Raw genomic sequence first — 21,199 nt, 5'->3', positions numbered from 1 at the left:
AGGATCCTTGAGTAAGTATCTAAGCATGTGATAGGCAGCCTGAAGGTGAGGCTCCCTAGGATCTTGCATATATTGGCTCAAGTGTTATACTCCATAGGCAGTCTAGTGTTGGTGAGGAAGTTCAAATTCCCAACCAACTGTCTGTCGAAAGTAAGATCAGACAAGGGTGGTCCTTTCTTAGCCTTCAACTTAACTGTGGGATCAAGGGGAGAGGAGAAACTGGTATAGTGTAGGCAATTATAGTCTTTAAGGAGATCAAGGAAAAACTTTTTTTGGGAGATTAAGATCCCACCATCTTTGTAGAGTACTTCAAGTCCGAAAAAGTAGTGCAATCTTCCTAAATCTTTGATTTTGAACTACTCATATAGGATGTTTTTCAATATATGAATTTCAGGAAGGTCATTCCCTGTTAGTAGGACATCATCTACATAGACTCCAACAAACACTACACAATCAGTAGTCCTCTTTCAGAATTGAGAGTAATCATGCATGGAATGAATATAGCATCTGAAGCATTGGGATTCAGTGAGCTTAGCATACCACTATCTGCTGGCTTACTTCAAGCCATAAAGAGATTTGTTCAATCTGCAAACCAGTCCAGGGGTGGAGACTGCAAGACCTTGGGCAGCTTCATGTAGACCTCCATATGCAAATCTCCATGAAGGAAGTCATTTTTCACATCCAACTGAAAGAGCTCCCATTTCTTCTTGGCAGCAGTAGCAATTAAGGCTCTAATAGTAGTCATTTTTCTACTGGAGAAAAGGTTTCTGTATAATATACACTTTCCTTCTGTGTATATCCTTTCACAACTAATCTAGCTTTTTATCTCTACAGTCCCATCTGCTTTATATTTGATCTTGCATACCCAGTTGCAGCATATGGCTTGCTTTCCAGCAGGCAAATAACCAATGTCCAAGTGTTATTTGCATGAAGTGCTTCAAATTCCTAGGTCATGGCCTATTACTAGGTAGGATTGCCTGCTGCTTCTTCATAAGAAAAGGGTTCCTTGTCATTGTAAATACTTATCACAACCTGCAGGCTATCGGGACTCAATACATCTGGAGTAATGTTTGTTTACCGTGAAAATGGTAATAATAATTAAATTTGATTATGAGGTTCTAAAAATGCATGATCTATTTTTATGATAGTTGTTTAAGCAATGGATGCTGGGTAAAAGGTTAGAAATCAAGATTATAGCTTCGAAATGGTATGACAATCAAACCAAACAGTTGGAGATCGAGGCCTCGAGCCGTCGATTATAATGCCTCGAGGCCGAGTTGGCTAACCGGCTTAGAGCAGTCGAGGGATGATTAACACTTTATGAGAGCCACGACGATGGCTCTTTACGATCAATGATACGCAATAAATGATGAACAATAAATAGAACATAATAAATATAAGCAATAAATGTAGTAGTGAGATCAAGAGAATATGTTAGAGAGCAGAGAGAATGTTCTTGTGTATTTAGTATTGAGCAACAAATGACAGACAAGGATCCCCTTTATATATGAGGGGAAATCCCAACATAGTACAAATACATTTATTACAAAGATATGGAGATGGGACAGCTAGTTGATGCCATGATTCGGGTTTGAACTTAGCTCACTAGACTTTGTCAGTTCTAGTTATGCGCCTTAGGAACTCCCCACTTTTTCATCATAGTTGTTGGTCCGCACAGCCCCGAGGTCGAGCATCGATAGACCTCAAGGGTGAAATTCGACCATAGCCTCGAACCTATGAAATATGCCAATGAGGCATCACAATGACGGAAAATTGGACCCTCCGATTTTACCGTATACAGATAGTCCCCGCATTTCTTAGAGTGAGAGTGATAAGAAACAACCTTGAATTCCTTCCCCTTTGGTTCTTCCGTAATGACGACAGTCATAAGGTGCCAAAAGATGGAATAAACACAACCCTTGAATGCCTTCGTATTGATTACAGTGGTCGACTATCCCTTGGCCTCCTTCAACGCGCGTGTGGGGCCTCTATAAATACCTTTTCTCTCGTTCTTCAAAATTTACTGCACCACCAATCCCCCAAAGAGGTTCCTTCTACCTTCACTTTTGTTCTTTCTTTGAAATGAAACTTCTCTTTCTCCTCTGAAACCTTTTAGGAATGGCGAAAACTTCCGCCTCTTCTTTTCAGGAGAACTCGACCTCTTCCTCTTCGCTTCCATCTAAAGGCAAAGCAGTAGTGCCTCCTCGTACTGAGGAATGCATTCCAGGATCTTTTGCAACGGCTTCCGATTTAAAGGTCGAGAAACCTTCTTCGAAGCCGGGGCGTCGTGAGCCTGTGTCTCAGTATATTAGCTTAATAACAGACGTCAAAAGGGTAAGGACTGATTGCCGTTGGGGGGATGCGGTGCTTGTGGAGATCCCTTCTCGGGAGGAGGATATAACGATATACCAAGCCAATTTTCTCAATGTGTATACTTACCCATTTACTCTTGGGCCGGTGGGGCCATCCTTGCCTCCAGTAGACCCTGTGATTCTCGACTTCTACCAACGGTATCAAGTGACCCTCGGCCAAATTCACCCTTTGTTCTGGCGCATTTTCTACATGATCATGTACTATGTGAATATGATGCCCTTCACCCTCGATCAACTGATCAGGATGTATAGCCCTTGTCTCTTCCGTGGGGGTCTTGTTAAGCTCTATTGCCGAGCTTAGACGACCCTTTTTGCTTGCATCGAAGAATTTAGGAACTGAGGGTGGATGATCCACTTTGATCGATTTAGGACTTCGGACCTGATCCTAGTGGAAAGGATGTTGTTCCCCGAAAGGTGGAACATGGATCGTAAGTAGATACGTTATCTAGCATTTCCTTGCTTCTTTTTAGGTACATCTTTCTGTGTGCTTAATTTCTTCTGCTGATGCAGCCATAGCAATTTACCCTGGCGCGGTCACGGACCTCTCGTGCTGGGTCGGCCAGCTAAACTTTATTTGCCCATATGCTGAGCGAGTGTGAAGTGATCTGTCCCAGGCTCGATGGGAATCCAAGGACCATGGTGAGAGTTTACTGTTGCTACCGTTGTACCTTTTAATTAGAATTGCTACTGATAGCATCCTTATTCCCTATGCTTATCTCTTACATTTGTGTAGGTCTGGCGGAGGCCCCCTCGATGAAGGGAACATCGCTTGGTTAAGAGGGTATCTCGGGATGAAGGGAAGAAAGGACAAAGGGAACCGTCGAATGAACCTTCAGAATCCAAGAAGACCAAGGTGGAATAAACTAGAGCTGACCAGGCAGCCCTCACTCCAAAAGCAGCGGGAAGTCCCCGAGTTTAAGGCGATAGGGAAAATAATTTCTTTATAGCGTCCGAGGGAGCGGAAAACCTGATCGACCCTTATGCCGTAGAGATGGTGGCTCCCGAGCCAGAGCTTGATGTCGTCACGGTCCAACTTCGGGTTGGAGAGGCCACTGAGGGAGTATTAGGTGATGTCCCCAAGCCGGACGATGGCAAAAATATCCCTCCAACTAGGATGCATTCGGTAGGTGGTTCGGAGGAACCTAGTTCTGAAGCCCTGCAGGGACAAGAGGTGGCCTTGACTAACCCTACTGGTGTTGTTGTCGTGAGTGATTCCTCTCAGGGAACGACCTTACCTCCCAAGGTAATGCAAGATGCCCAGAATGAAGAACCTTCCGATGTGGTGGTGCCTATCAGACATAGAGACGCGTTTGAAAGGCCTTTAGCCGTTCCCGAGGGAATTCCCGAGCTTGATGTTTCACTTGTCTTCGGCGAGATGAGCAAGCTTTGTGAGCAGGTAGTTTTTGTAAATCCTGCCTGTCATCCTGATCTTTATCTTTCTAACTTGTCTTTTTCATGGCTTTAGGCCAGGGCGCTTTATAATCAGATTTTTGCCCGGTTTCAGGTTGAGGTGACCGTTCATTAGCGTGAGAAGGCTTATCCTGCTGAAGGAGGAGCTCCGATCCAGAGACCCTGAAGTCCTTCAACTCAAACGACGCGTGAGAGAGATAACCTCTAAGTAGGATACCCTCTAGGAAAAGATGGCCTTAGTCGGGCATCATCTTCACGATGCGAGGGAGGATAGTGACAAATATAGAGGTCTCCATTCTAAGTTAGTTGCTGCACTATTCGGGATCAAAACCAAAGCTGAGGCGCTTATATCTTTGCACAAAGAGGATGTCGTTGTAACAAACGCTCAAACCGGGGGAGTGCCTGAGGATGCCGAATTGAAATTTACTCGAGTCGTGGAGCATGCTCGGTTAGAACCTCGGACGTGGACTCTCGAGGACATACACGCGGGTGGTATCAATTTGTTTGCCGAGCTTGAGAGGGTGAAGACCCTAGAGAAGAAAGCTGCTACCCTATTTGCTTCTGGAGGTGTGTCGGGTAGTGGCTTAGAAAATGATGAGAATGAAGGCAGAATCCCCAGGGGGGAAGAGGCCATTGAAAGTCCTGGGACTATAGCCGGAACCGTTGGGGCATAACCTCCGGCGGAGCCATCAAATATGTAGCCTCGATGGTAGATTAGGGTTCTATTTGGCTCCTTCCTTGTAAAGGTCATTTAAAAGCTTTGTAAATGTACCTCTGCGAGCAATATGTATAAAAGGCTTTTCGTTTTTTATCACTTCCTTTCTCCTTTGCCTTTTGGGAATAATGTTTGATGTTTTTGATAATCGATCCGAGATCTTAGACCTTGGGTGAGACCCTCGGGTTTTTGCATTTGCTGAGCGACTCATAACGATCAAAAGTCAGTCCCCGAGTGTTCTCGGTTAGACCGAGCTTTTATATGTTGGGTCACTGTGACCTTCGATTTTAGCACTGGCGACACTGGTTCTCACGCGTTGGGTTAGTGCGACGTTCGATATTAGCGTTGGCGACAATGGCTCTTATGCGTTTGGTCGGTGCGACCTTTGATTTTAGTGTTGGCGATAGTGTCACTTACGCTTTTGCTCTTAGGCATATTTAGTTAACTGTTTTGGGTTCAGTCTCTGAATCGGGTTTCGACTCGAGCTCATTTGACCCTCACATTTTCGAATTTTAAGGATGCCCCTCAGGCTCTTACGCGTGGGGTCGGTACGACCTCTTGTGTGGGCTGGCAACAATGGCTATTACGCGTTGGGTCAGTACGACATCTTGGTGGTTTGGCGATAGTGGCTCTTATGTGTTGGGTTTGTACAACCTCTTGTGTGGGCTGGCAATAGTGGCTCTTATGCGTTAGGTCGGTACGACCTTCTATAGGCTCTATTTTTCCCTCATTAATGACTTTTCGAAATTGTGTTTGCCTGAATCTTCGATGTTTCGGTAGAAACCTCGATTGTGAGTCGTTATATGGCGATGATCGTGCACCTCATGAGGTTTGGCTCAGTGGATGAGTTTCACGAAGCCTGTATTTAGGAGCTGACATGGTCGAAGCTCTTTTGCCTATGTCGAGGGTAGCCTTTTTAACCGGTTCTTTTTGAAGTATACTCAAAGTAAATGAAGGCCGGTGATTTTATAGCGACGGTCGGGCGTCCCTGAGTCGTGTTAGTTTGGCTGGTACAGCCTTGTGACCATAGTCATTTGTGCTTGGTCGGAGCCTTTTTTTCCCTGAGTGAAGTATTTTTGTCGTCTATATCGGGGGTATGCCTTTTTAGGGGTCTTACAAGTTCGATATATAGCCTTAACTTTAAGATCGGGATTATGCCTTTAGTAAGGTCTTACAAATTTTACATGCCTTTGAGGTCTTTGATACGCTCAAATTACACTTTAATTAAATAGTTTAAGGCAGTCAGTGTCAAATATAATAACCCAACAAGGTTGGGATCGAATCCCACAGGGGATAGGCGTGAAAAGGTTACTTGAGTTGTGTGTTACTTGACTTAAGTTCGGTTAATTGTAACAAGAGTATGGTATAATTGTGATTTGAAGAAATAACTAATTATAACGTTGAGAATGTAATTAATTTGATTAAGGAAACCAAGGTTGTGTCCCCTTCAATAAAATGTGATGCTATCGGTGTTAATATGATATATTTCTAATGGAAAGCTCTTTAGATAGGCAAATGATATCTAAATGACTACCCAATATTTTCCAACAGTTGGGTAGTATTTCATCTTTATGTTTTTTTCAAATATAAAAGAGTTGCAATTAAGAACAATCAATATATGTCAAATAAAACTCACCTATTCCTAAGAGATTCTATTAAACAAGTTTTAAAGCCTTGAGTCTTCAATATTTACTTCTATCAAATTCTAACTCACTTTTCCAAGTAAAGAAAAAATTTAATGGAAATTGTTAATGTTTGCAACAACCAACAATAAATGAAGAAAGAAAAATAAATATATATGAACCAACCATTATACATACATTCAATGTTAAACACCTATTAACATAACACCCATTTAGGGTCCACATCCGTAAAATTTAAAGTTAGCTACACATGCTAAAATACAAAAAGATGAGAATATTAAATGCCATAAATCTTACAAAGTGCAAGATTCTTCACCCAAAAGCTTCCAAAAGAGAGGAATATTAAAGACTTGGAATGTAGATAAAAAACAAGACAACTTACCCCCACAGAACCCCAATAAATCTATTTATAGTGGGTCAAAACTCGGGACCAAAATCGGACAAAAATACCCTTCCAGGTCAATTATACGACCGCATATCTGTCGCATAACAGACATGTGGTCCGCATATCTGTCGCATAACAGACATGCAGTCCGCATTCTCTTCATGGCCATCGCATTTCCAAACCAGTTTCTAGGCATTCATCGCATTCAAGTTCTGCGGTCCACATTGTAGATATGCGATCACGTTTCTCATCGCATTTTCCACCTTCAGCAGTTTTCACAATAAGTTTGCGTCCATTATGCATCCGCAAACCAGTTTTGCGATCGCATACTGGACCGCATTTCTTGCAATGGATTTTGGCCAAAAAACTGTTGGGGTTTGTGATTCCTTTGAGCATTATGCGGTCCGCATGTTGGATTTGCAGTCTGCATTTCCATATCCACGTTCGCATTTTGCTCTTTTCTTGTCCTTTTGTGGCTTTTTTATTTCATTTCCATGCTTTGGTCCTTAAACCTCATGCACTGCAAAGCATTAAAATTACATAAGTATAAAAGATAATTGCATTTAAAACAAGCTAAAATCTAAGCAATTTATATTAAATGTGTTGAAAATCTCCGGCACATCAACACCCGCAACCTAAAATCTTGCTTGTCCTCAAGCAACTAAAACGACACTATCCTATTCTAGACTCCATCTAAACCATATGAAACAATAGTGACCGTGGACGTTGTTAGTTGTCAGTACTACAAGCATGCACTTTCGTTTATTTACCATTCCTGAACCATCATTATTTACAAAGAAACTAATCAAATTGTGAAAGTTTGAGTCTCGACCAATTTGACACAATGTTATTCTCAGCTGAGTGCACTTGCATTTGACTTAAAAACTCAACTTCTGTCCAACCACACAATTAATGTTGCCCTCACTAGAAAGAAAGTCCCAAACTCACAATATTTACAATTATAACAAAAGGGACGAATTCACAAATACACTCACTCTCAAAAAGAGTTTCAAGTGTTACAACATACCATACCATAAGCTTGCCCTTATTTTAATTCATCGCTTTATTCTAAGAACGTTCGGTTGGAGATCCCATAAGGACTTTTAGGCTTGTAATGTAGGTTTAAGGAAGGGTCGAATAAGCATTTGGGTACAAGTGACTACACCCTCCTTCAAAAATACTCACATTTTTCTTTCTTGTTGCTCTTTGCTTATTTTCAACCCACACAGCCCTCCTTAGCTCCAAATTTCCCACATTTAAATGCCTTCCATACCTCCCTAATTTTTCTTCAAGACTCTATATTTATATATATACATACATCTCTTTTTTTTTTACTTTGCTTTTGGAGCTTGAATAGTTTTCTATCTCGAGGTATACTTTCCCACAATCACAGTACAACCTTGCCAATTTCCGGCTTGACACCACACCCCCAACTTAGACTTTTAGCCTCATTCTCAATGTTCAAGGAGGGACAGGTTCAAAAGAGGGAATTATTTTATAAAAGGGGAAAGGTTTGTAGTGAGGTGGCCAACGAAAATGTTAAAGGCTCAAATGGGGTAACTAGTGATAATAACTATACAATGGGTGGCTTGAAAGGCTAACTGGTTTTCCAAAATTACAAAGAATGCCTTAGGTCATTTATCCAACTAAATGTAATTATCATTAGCATCAAAAGACCAACTGGGCAAATTCTAGATGGTAGAAGTAAATACCAAAATTATTTATACAAAGACTCACACACATGGCACGTGAACTGTTTGGATCAACATAGTTTTAGCTCGAGTCAACACTTGGCAACTTTAAGCTTCCATCATATTTACATGTATAACTCTAGGTAAGCATAGAGTCAAGCAGCGAGCCTCAAGTTCACACAATTTATATCATTTTATATTTGTATATTAATGGAAGGGTATAGGCTATTTATAGGAACACATGCTTGAAACTAGACAATTACACCAAACCGGTCAAAATGTTTCATTCTACTGCCCTGGTTCTACTATTTCACCCTTGGAAAGAACCCGACGAAGAAAAACCAAGGGGAATTCATTGATAATTACTAAAGATGAACATACAACTATCTATTTCTTTTTGTATTTTAATATACAAAGATAACCTATGTATTAAAACGATATAACACAAATATATATAGAATCAAAACACAAGTATATACAGAAGTTTGCTTATATAATCCAAAAACATGTACAACAGTTTGATTCACAAAAAATTGTACAAGGCTATCCCACCCCCAACTAAAAATCATGCATTGTCCCCAAGGAATAAAAATGTAAAACAGAGTTTAGGGGCTTCCTGAGGTGCACTAAGCGCTATGGGAGTCGGAGGCCAGCTGAATAATGGTGGGGTCACCCTCTGATACTGAAGTTGGGACCGATGAGATCTTGGACTAAGGAGTGACCTCCACTGATGGAGGAGGGATCTCTGACTGGCTTGACACTAGAGCTGGGTACTGTGAGCTGCCAACCTCGCCTGCTGATGGCTGAATGGTTGATGGATCTGCTGGGGTGACCATGTCTGCTAGCGAATGTGCTATCGCCTTTTGAATTACTGCTTGTTCTTCATCCTCAACTGTAGGGACATCAACCTGCTTACCCTTCTCCTAAGGGCCTTCATCCTCCTCGAACCATGACTTCTCAGTATCTCCCTCGTCTGCCTCCCCACTTTCGGACTCTGTAGAGTGTCCTGAATCTTCCTCAGAAGGAATGTCAATACGCGCAGGGGGAGCTGGAGGCTGGGAAGCCCCGATAGTCTGAGGTGCAGTGTCTGTCATCAGTGTGGAGAAGTCAAGATCAAATCCAGCCACTACTATGTCTGCTCCCTGCTCACCTTCTATGGGTAGAAGGATGATAAATCGAACTCCAGAGTTTGCATTTTGTAGAGTTCAGTCTTCATGGTGGCAACATCCTCCCAGAGCTTTGGCAAGTCACCAACCTCACCCCGCCCTATCTTCTTAACCCGCACCTCAAGCTACTTCAGGCAATCCCCAAAAGATGTTTGTTGATGGTAGAGGGCCGTCACTAAGGACTAGATAGGAGTCAATGCCTGCTTGATGAGGGTGGGGAGGTTCTTCAAAAGCTAGTCTAACTTAGCATTGGCATGTTGAGCTAAGAGACCAAGCATCGAAATCGCTAGCAGTGCGGTAGAAGGCGGAGCAATGGTGGACTGACAGGTCGCTTGTGAAGTTGAAGTGGATGCAACAGCAGCCTGAGGAGACACAAAAGTCTGGGAATCTGAGGTCTCTACATCAGCAAGAATCTGAATCTGAACCTCTGGGGGAGCAACATCTGTTGCATCATTAATGCGCATGATATCAATATCCTTCAGCCCTTTCCCCGTCTTGTCAGTGTGTGGCATGGTAGGAACTTTCACAGCCTTACAGAGGGTTGTGATCAAGCACGAGAATAGAAGTGACATGGGTGTCTGTTTTTCCTGGATAGCTATCTCTCGAAAGATAAAATCACCCACATCAATTTTGATTCCTGCCATAGTGCATGCAATGAGAAGAACTTTCTCAATGCTTATGTCAGTCTCATTTCTGGATGGTATCAATCGAGAGGTGACAAAGGTAAGCCAAAATCTTCCATCTCCTGTAAGATCTTCCTTGAATATTTTATACAAAGGGTTAATCCAAGCAGGGGTCCCCTTGGCTATCACTAACGCTATCCAACTACGCTCATTATCCAGGTTTGTCCATTTGGCGGCATACTCAACTGTGTTTGGGCTCTAGTCAGGGAAGTAGAATTCATTGATGGTCTCACTACTGCAGAACACTTGCTTCCCACAAACCAATACAGTGTCACAGAAAACTCTGTTGCGCTTGTGGTGAGCAGTCCCGGAGGCTCCATAAGAGGCATAAAACTCACGGACAAGTGTTTCATTGTAGTCATCGGGCAGCTTAGTGAAGCACTCCCATTTTCTAACTTTGATGTTCCCTAATATGTGGGGGTACTGCTCCTGTAGCCTATTCAGACATAGTTGCTTTTCAACCAGGATTTTACGTTTTGTTAGCCCTTCTCTATATAGCTCTCTAGACCCTTCGACCCTAACCATGAGCTGGAAGTCATCTCCTCTTTTCCTTCTTTCCTCAACTTGTAGGTCAACTAAGGTCAAGGTCTCATCCTCATCTGATTGGGAGGGAAGTGTAGCAGTAGGGTCTGGTCGTGAACGTTTTTCTTGTTGTGCTTGACGACTGGTGGAGGCCCTCTTTTGGGCAGAGGCTGTATGTTTCTTGGGAGCCATATCTGCACAAAAATGAACTGTGAGCAACATGGTAGGCAACAATGAAAAAAAAATAGAAAAAAACTACAAAAAATTTCAAGTATCCGATAGGTTATGCGGTCACATAACCACTATGCGGATCGCAAACTTGTCGCAAACTCTTTGCCTCTTGAAATGATATAGGTATGCGATGGGTTATGCAATTGTATATCCATTATGCGGTTCGCATAACCATCGCATACTTAAATTCATGGAAAACATAAACAGATTATGCGATCGCAAAGTCCACCGCAAAGATGGATTTGTGATAGCAAAATGGCCGCAAACAACATGCTATAAAAGCATTGAAACTGTCTCAGTATGGGTGACATTGCGGTCCGCATATCAATTATGCGATCGCAAAGTTGCCGCATTTGGTCAACTTTATCAGCCACCTAGTGTTCATTTTTGCGGCAACCATGCGAACCGCAAATCGAGTATGCAGTCCGCATAAGTTATTGTTCTCAACGTTTGAACTCAACCCTCAACAATGGCAGTCCTAGTTTCACTACCCAGCACCCCAAACATACTACCTATCCAAGAACCCCCTCACATTATGAACATATACCCAACTACAAAAAGGAAAAAGAACAAAAATGAAAGGAAACAAAAATAGGAGAAACACAACAAATTTTAAACAAAAGTTTTCAAGGATGAAATCGGGAAAGGAAAAACATACCAGCGATGGATTAATGAGCACACTTGAGAGATGATTTCACAGGTGTTGTCTTACGTTTTTTGATTCACTAGCCGTTTTGCCTTCTCCTTTCTCTTTTTTTTCGTTTTGATTTGTTTTCTTTCTGATAAAAAAATAATTCTTTTCTTTTGTTTTGAAAGTTTTTGAATGCTGAAGATATGCGAAGGCACTTACCTGGGAGGTTTGCAATGGGTAGGTCACCGCACAACACATTAGGTGACCACATAAGTGTTATGCAGTGGATTCAACTTGAGTTGCTTGAGGGTCAAAACGCGGTGCACTATGTGATTGCATAATTGAAATGTTGTCCGCAAAGTGCACCTCTTCTCTGCATTCTTACTACTAAATTTGCCAAACAAACTGTCTGGGTCTGCGACTACAATGCGGTCCGCATAGTTAAAATGCGACCGCATATGTATAGCAAACTTCCCATGGTGACTTTTCTTCCCTTTCACACGCAATTTTACCTAGTGTTATGATCTTTTGAATCTCATGCACTATAACACAAACTTTAAATTGCCCAATTAAATCTATCTAACAAAAATTAAAATTCGAAGGACAAAAAGGGTGTTACCACACATGAGTTGCCTCCCATGAAGAGCTTTATTTAACGTCGCGGCACAACGAAGTTGGCATTTTTTTGGGTTCACTCATTGGTCGGGCACGGACCATCTTTGAGAGCCAACTACTCCAACAAGTGTTTTTCTCCATCTGTGCACAAATAGTGCTTGACTCACTGGCCCTTTACTTTGAAGGTTCGGAGCCCATCCTCCGATTCTAATTCTACAGCTTCAAAAGGAGACATTGACCACTTTGAATGGACCAGGCCATTTTGATTTGAACTTGCCCAGAAACAATTTGAGCCTTGAGTTGAAGAGCAAAACCAAGTCACCCGACTTGAACTCCCTTTTCAAGATCTTTTTGTCGTGGACGAACTTCATCCTTTCTTTATACACAGCTGCACTTTCATATGCATGGAAACATAATAACTCCATTTCATTGTGTTGTGTTAACCTCAAATTTGCAGCTTCAGCCCAGTCCAAGTTCAACCTCTTTAAAGCCCACATGGCTTTGTGCTCTAGTTCCACGGTTAGATGACAAGCCTTGCCGAAGACTAACCGAAAAGAAGAAGTGCCAATAGGAGTTTTGTATGTCGTGCGGTATGCCCACAATGCATCATCTAGCTTCCTTGACCAATCGGTCCTTTTTGCATTAACAGTCTTTGCTAGAATGTTCTTCATCTCCCGGTTGGAAACTTCAACTTGGCCACTTGATTGGGTATGATAAGGTGTGGAAACCTTATGATTGATGCCATATTCCTCTAGTAGCCCCGTGAATGCCCTGTTACAGAAATGAGACCCCCCATCACTAAGAATGGCTTTAGGAGTGCCAAACCGCGTGAATATGTTTTTTTTAAGAATGTGGTCACACTCCTTGCCTTGTTGTTTGGTATGGCAATTGCTTCAAACCATTTGGACACATAGTCCACAGCCACCAAGATATATTTCATCAAACAAGAGCTTACAAATGGACCCATAAAATCAATTCCCCAAAAGTCGAAGATTTCTATCTCCATCATAAAGTGCATTGGCATTTCATGCCTCTTGGAGATTGATCCTTGCCTTTGGCATTGGTCACAAGCCCTGGCCATTTGATTGGCATCATGATAAATCAACAGCCAATAATAACCACATTCAAGCACCTTAGCCGCCGTTCGATTTCCCCCATGGTGACCCCCAACCGGTGAGTCGGGGCATGCCTTTATAATTGGTATAATTTCTTCTTCTAGAACACACCTTCTGATGATGTTGTCAGCACAAACACGAAACAAGAATGGTTCTTCCCGATAGTATTGCCGACAATCTCTCAAAAACGTCTTCTTTTAATAGGATTCTAATCCATCCGGAATAAGGTCACTAACAAGTAATTAGCAATATCAGCATACCAAGGAGCAAAACTGCTAGTAGTGCCAATATGTGTTCATCCGGGAAATCATCGTTGATTTCAAGATCTCCCTTTGGTCTCCCTGCCTCTTCAAGCCTTGATAAATGATCTACCACTTGATTTTTCGTCCCCTTTTTATCTTTGACTGCAAAGTCAAACTCTTACAACAACAGGACCCACCGAATCAACCTAGGCTTTGCATCCTTCTTTTCCATAAGATAGCGAAAAGCAGTATGATCTGTGTATGCTATCACCTTGGATCCCAACAAGTAAGCCCGGAATTTCTCAAAGGCATAGACAATGGAAAGAAGTTCTTGCTCATCCACCATATAATTCATTTGTGCTCCATTGAGTGTCTTCCTTGCATAATAGACCGGGTGAAGAACCTTGTTGTTACATTGGCCCAGCACTGCTCCAATAGCTACACCACTGGCATCACACATGAGTTCAAATGGAAGAGACCAATCGGATGTGACAATAATAGGTGACGTGTTGAGCTTTTGCAACAATTACTCAAAGGCTTTGAGGCATTTCTCGTCAAACACAAATTTTGAATCTTTCACAAGGAGTTTGCACATAGGATTTGCAATCTTGGAAAAATCCTTGATGAAACACCTATAAAATCAGGCATGCCCCAAGAAACTTCGGACACCCTTAACTAAAGTACGTGGAGGAAGCTTGGAAATGATCTCGATCATTGCCCGGTCAACCTCTATGCAATATTTTGAGATTTTATTCCCCAATACAATGCCTTCATGCACCATGAAATGACATTTCTCCCAGTTAAGCACAAGGTTGGTCTCCTCAGATCTCTTGAGCACTTGTCTAATATTGTTAAGACAATGCTTGAAAGAGTCACCTACCACCAAAAAGTCATCCATGAAAACCTCAAGAAAATCCTCCACCTTATCGGAGAAGATGGACATCATGCATCTTTGAAAAGTAGCTGGAGCATCGCACAAACCAAACAGCATCCGGCTAAAGGCAAAAGTTCCAAAAGGGCAAGTGAATGTTGTCTTTTCCTGGTCCCCAATGCTATATTGATTTGTTTGTAACCGAAATATCCATCAAAAAAGCAATAGAATGACCTTCCCGCTAGCCGATCAAGCATTTGATCAATAAAAGGCATAGGGAAATGGTCTTTGCATGTGCTTCTGATAATCCATACACACCCGCCATCCAGTCACCGTTCTTGTTGGGATGAGCTCATTTTTATCATTTTCAATCACGGTCATGCCTCCCTTTTTCGGCACACATTGCACCGGGCTTGCCCAAGAACTATTGACAATGGGATAGACTACCCCGGCAACGGCACCAATATTTGATATGCTCAAATTACACTTTAATTAAATAGTGTAAGGAGGTCAGTGTCAAATATAATAACCCAATAAGGTTGGGGTCGAATCCCACAGGGAATAGGTGTGAAAAGGTTACTCGATTAGTGTGTTACTTGCCTTAAGTTGTAATTCTATTCGGTTAATGTAACAAGAGTATGATATAATTGTGATTTGAAGAAATAACTAATTGTAACGTTGAGAATTTAAATAATTTGATTAAGGAAACCAAGGTTGTGTCCCCTTCAATGAAATGTAATGCTATTGGTGTTAATATGATATATTTCTAATGGAAAGCTCTTTAGATATGCAAATGATGTCTATATGGCTACCCAATATTTTTCAATAGTTGGGTGGTATTTCCTCTTTATGATTTTCCAAATATAAAAGAGTTGTAATTAAGAGAAATCAATATATGTCAAATAAAACCCACTTATTCCTAAGCGATTCTATTAAAGAAGGTTTAAAGCCTTGAGTCTTTGATATTAACTTCTACCAAATTCTAACTCATTTTTTAAAGTAAAGAAAGCATTTAATGGCACTTGTTAATGTTTGCAACCACCAACAATAAATGAAGAATGAGAAATAAATATATATCAACCAACCATTATACATATATTCAATGTTAAACACCTATTAACATAACACCCATTTAGGGTCCACAACCTTAGTATTTAAAGTTATCTACACATGCTCGAATACAAAAAGATGAGAATATTAAATGGTATAAAACTTACAAAGTGTAAGATTCTTCACCCAAAAGCTTCCAAAAGAGAGGAATATTAAAGACTTGGAATGTAGCTCAAAAACAAGACAAGATGCCCCCACAAAACCCCAATAAATCTATTTATAGTGGGTCAAAACTCAGGACCATAATCGGATAAAAATACCCTTCCAGGTCAATTATGTGATCGCATATCTGTCACATAACAGACATACGGTCCGCATTCTTTTCGTGGCCATTGCATTTTAAAATGCTAGTTTCCAGGCATTTATCGCATTCAAGTTCTGCGGTTCGTATTGTAGATATGCAATCGCATTTCTCATTGCATTTTCCACCTTCAGCAGCTTTCACAATTTGTTTCCGGTCCATTATACGGCCCCCAAACATGTTATGCGATCGCATACTGGACCACATTTCTTGCACTAGACTTTGGCCAACAAACTGTTGGGGTTTGCAATTCCTTTGAGCATTATGCGGTCCTCATGTTGGATTTGCGGTTCGTATTTCCATATCCGCGATTGCATTTTGCTCTTTTCTTGTCCTTTTGTGGCTATTTGATTTCATTTCCATGCTCTTAGGTCCTTATTCCTCATACACTACAATAACATTAAAATTACATAAGTATAACAGATAATTGCATTTAAAACAAGCTAAAATCTAAGCAATTTGTATTAAATGTGCCAACATTATCCGGCACATCAGTCTTACTGTTTTGTTTACTTGGTACAAGTATGTTTCATGCCTTGCTTGAGGTCTTACAGATATTGTTGTTGCTCACTTGGTACAAGTGTGGTTCATGCCTTGCTTGAGGTCTTACATATATTGTTGTTGCTCACTTGGTACAAGTGTGGTTCATGCCTTGCTTGAGGTCTTACAGATATTGTTGCTGCCTTATATAGGTCTTACGAGACCGAGGTTGCCCGCATGTGGTATTATGGCCTCGGGCTTTGATAAGTCGATGGAGATGGCAATTGACGACAGTCCCCGAATCATCGAGGATTTCTCGGCTCGAGAGCCATTACTTGTAAACTTGGTACTGCCTTATTGAGGGCTTACGATTTTGGAGTTTTCGACCCGGAGGTCATGTGGCCTTGAGATTTCGATGCCAGTCCCCGAGTGTTCGAGACATTTTTGGCTCTTGAGCCATTTTGTGATCTTATTGTTGCCTCATTGAGGGCTTACGAGTTTGAAGCTCCTACCTGGGGTTCGTATTGTTTCGAGTTGTTGGCGCCAATCCCTGAGTATTCGGGACATTTTTTTGGCTCTGGTGCCATATTTTGCAAAAAATATCGAGCTTCCTTGAAATGCAAAACGCTTTTGGGAAGTATTCTTTGATTACTTGGTACAGCTATACACATTTTAGTTGTTAGGGACTCAGTTATTCTTATACGGACACGGTTCGTTTGACCATTTGGCCCGGTACATTATTCTCTGAGGAGGTGAGCTTTCGGTGGGATGCCTCCCAGTATTCGTGGTTAACTGCAAAAGAATCCTTGAATACATGTTGAGTTTTCCTTATGTGGCATATAGATGCTGTCTCATTAAAAAACTTGCCAGTAAAACCCTTCTAGGAACAAAATCACGTCAGGAAAAGAGTGCAACGCATTCTTTTAAGAGCTCGGGTCCTTGAGCTCGAGGGTGTTTCAGAATCTACCATCGGATACCTTAGCAGTAGTACCGTTTCAGCATTGATATGTTCCAATTTCTTGGAAGCTGTTCTCCTTCCAAGGTACCGACCTTGTATGACCCTTTGTCGATTACTCCGAGGACGCGGTACAGTCCTTCCCAATTTTGGCCTAGCTTTCCTTCATTAGGGTTCCGAGTGTTGAGGGTGAATTTTCTTAGGACCAAGTGTCGCACCCCCTTTTTCCCTCGCGGGAGTCCGGGTTTCGACATTTATGGGGGAACAACTCGTTTCATTTTGGGAATTGGGTATTTGAAGAGTCACCACCTAACGGATTAAGGTGCGTTAGGGCACCTAGAGTAATTAACTCGTGTAACTAGTTTGCATTACGAGAGATTAGGGTAAGGGTTCAAAATAACCTTGAGGGGAAGGTGTTAGGAACCCGTTACAGTCCATAACAGTGGGTCCCGGCCGAACATAAACTATGTGAATTAGTCATTTAACAAGTAAATAGTATTAGCACATATTTGTAAATAAAGGTAGTTCTCACAGTCTAAATACATGTATGATCATGGAAATTCAGATAATGAAAGTAAGAGAGGTTTGGACAACTTACACATGCATATGTAAAGAAAAAGGAAGTTTAGATAATTTAAACGTATATTGGAATTGGGAAAAGGGAAGTCCTAAGTTGATTAGCCTTCAGGATCACACCTATGCAATGCCCGGTAATCACTCCTCAATCAGAGGGGCTACATGTGACATTAGCGCGCATGTCATCATATCCTTTCACTACCCATTACCCTTCCCTTAGTGGTTATATAAATGAGTTTAATTAACGACCCCTAAGCATGCTGCTACCCATCCTTTCCTTATGGTCTTGGAGGAGTTTAGGACATCTAAATCTTGGAAGTTCTAGACAGCCTAAGGTGTTTAAAAGGGAAAATCTAGGCGACAAGCAAAGAACATATAAGACTATCAAATAGGCAAAGCAGTTAAGGCTTATGTTTACCTCCACGTGTATATAGGCAAATAAACAACACGTCTAAAATAAAGATTCACGTAATTCTTGACAGGATATCTAGATGAACATTAATACACAGATCTTGCAATGATATTTTAGAACTCAATGGCATGGTTCAAGTAAGTTTGCTTACTGGTTGTAAACTTGTGAGACTTAACTAGTGTATACACAATTGAAACGCAGTTTCTAGTTTTATATAAGGACATTTAATCACCTAAGACTTGCCTAGGCATGAGGACTATATGCAATCATAATTACAGGAACTGTCTAAATGGTTGGAACTATTTAACCTATGAGCATGCTGATCTTGGTGATACAGGTTATAACATGTGTTTTATATCAACTTGTAGTTTAGAGACATGATGCCTATGTGCGAGGCTGTTCAAACCCATTTCATGGCCAGTTATTTACTTCAATTGAAATAGACATGTTCAGTGAAATACAAACAAAGTTCCTAAAAGACATGATATCTAATGCATACAGGTGTGCCAAATTTATTAAGATAGGATTATTAACTTAGTAGCAGGATCTCTAACTGACAATACTCGTGCAATATTAGAGCATGGAATACTGATATGTGGCATGTAGTATGCTGAAGCCATAAACGTGATGGTCCTAAAATCAGGTTATCTAATGCACAATATCATCATGGTTTAAATGCAAATGAACACACTGTCCAAGAACATGGATTCCAATACAGATTGGTAGAACGTAAAGCCTATAGCATGTTTGCTACCCTGTTTTACCCACAGTGCCATATAACTACCCTCCCTTTTCACTAGTCACCCCAATATCTGTTTACAAATAATTATTATAGACCAATGATTGAATAAATTACATAAATAGAATATATATTGAACTATAGGTAGCCTGATGCAGGCATAAAGCAAACCTAGGGTACCAGGCCTTCCGTAGTCTCAAATGCCCAAGATTTAATTGCCACATTTATATCCAGGTGTCTTAGAGTTCCCTAAGGACCTCAAGGATCCTGAGCAGTGCTCACACCCAGACATTTCTCAAATAAAGACTAATTAGGTGCAGTGTGGAAGAGCTAGCCCTGATATGCCAGAGTTCAGAAAGATCTCAAGGTATCTCTAAATAGTACACATACCAGAGGGCAGGACTTAATAACCTAAGAGTAAGTGAGACTGCTTGACATAATTTGAAAAGGTTTTGGTAAACAGTATAGAGAGTACGCTTAGGAGTGACAAGATTTTCTGAAAACCAGTACTAGTTTGGTGTTAAAATAGCTTGAGAAAGTATGAAAACACTTTGTAATTAGAACACAAATCACATAACAACCATATTCAGAAATATTTGGCAAACAGAGTCCATACAATGAGAAAGGGGTTGTGGACACGTAGAATATACCTTAGAGTATAGTGGATCACATAAGCAAACAAATGCACAGAATTCTAAAGAATTCGAAGAATAACTAAGTTAGTTACAAGGGTAGGTGACTGAGACATGGAGCAAAGATTACAGTAGAGACATGTCTAGAACACATAAGCCTCAAACACATAGTATAGAGTTGCCTTGAGAGACTAGATGACATAGCAAAGTAGAGTAGGAAAGAACTTAACTGAACAGACTAGGCAAAACACCACACAAGCATTCATAAAGCAGACATGCTAATCATACACTGCACAAATAAGATATAGACATGCTAGATAAATAGTAGACATGCAAGTATAGTTGATACATGCTAATCACATATTGAACAAGATAGTGTTAGGCATGCTAAGCAAGACAGTAAACATGAACAATATTGAACTTATGACTGATAAACTAAAGCAGTAATGAAACACATGGGGTTTAGATTCTAAAATTTAATCAGAGGCATACCAGTTAGGGAAATAGAACACAAGATGTAAGGTGACCCGGAACATTGGGAGGTGTCCCCGGCTTGACAACTTTCCTCGAGGTAGGGCACCCCGAGTCTCTCTCACCTGACATCAGAGGTGAGTCATTGGTGCTAACAGAATGTAGAGCATAGGAAGAACTCCCCTCTACCCGACGATCGGACGTCAATGTAGTAGTCATGTTATAGTGAAAGAATTGTTATGGTGAACGGTCAATTTTGATATAATTGAAGGAACTGTAGCAAGGTCGTTCCTGTCATGATAGCGGTTGCTTTCTGGTCACCTGCAGATAAATAGATTCTACAAACATGTACTTGTGCGAAATTTAAACATGATGCATATTCCTTTTGGACTATAAAAGTTGTCTTCTGATGGTTAAGGATGACGTCCTCAGACCATGATATCTTGGGCCATGAATTGTTCAGTGAGGGATTCGCAGGCCATGAAAAGATGTTCTCGGTCCATGAATATGGTGCCTCCGAGCTATGACGCCTTTGAATAATGTTATGCATATTTGAGAGATCCTCAGGCCATGGCATAAGGATGATGCCTTTAGATTATGATGTCTTTGGAGAGGTTAGCGATATTTCAGCCCATGAAAACGCAATAATTATGTTTAACAAGACAAGGCTTAGTCTTGTAAGGTTGAGGGAAGAGCTTAGCCCGAAAGTGGAGCAAATCGATAGTGCCGGAGAGACAGCGCATAGCCTTGGTGAAAGAATTTAATTGAAGGTATAGATTAGCCTTATGCGGATATGGAGACATAGTTTAGTCTCATGCAAATGAAGATAGAGATTAGCCATATACAAATATTGAGGTAGGGCTTAGCCTCATGCAAGATGCGGGACAAGGATTAGTCCCATGCAAATGGAAGGCGGTGCTTAGCCTTATGAAAATATGGAGGCAGTGCTTGGCCTCATGCAAGATGTAGGACATGGCTTAGTCCCATGCAGATGGAAGGCAGTACTTAGCCTTAAAAAAATATGGAGGCAGGTCTTATCCTCATGCAAGATGCGAGACATGGTTTAGTCCCATGCAAATGGAAGGCAGTGCTTAGCCTTATGCAAATATGGAGGCAGGGCTTAGCCTCATTCATGATACGGGACAGGGCTTAGTCCCATGCAAATATGGAGGCATGGCTTAGCCCCATGCAAATATAGAGGCAGGGCTTAGCCTCATGCGAGATTCAGGAC

The sequence above is a fragment of the Nicotiana tabacum genome, chromosome 6 (genome assembly GCF_000715075.1).
Source record: "Nicotiana tabacum cultivar K326 chromosome 6, ASM71507v2, whole genome shotgun sequence".
NCBI lineage: Eukaryota > Viridiplantae > Streptophyta > Magnoliopsida > Solanales > Solanaceae > Nicotiana > Nicotiana tabacum.
This window is presented reverse-complemented; position numbering follows the sequence as displayed.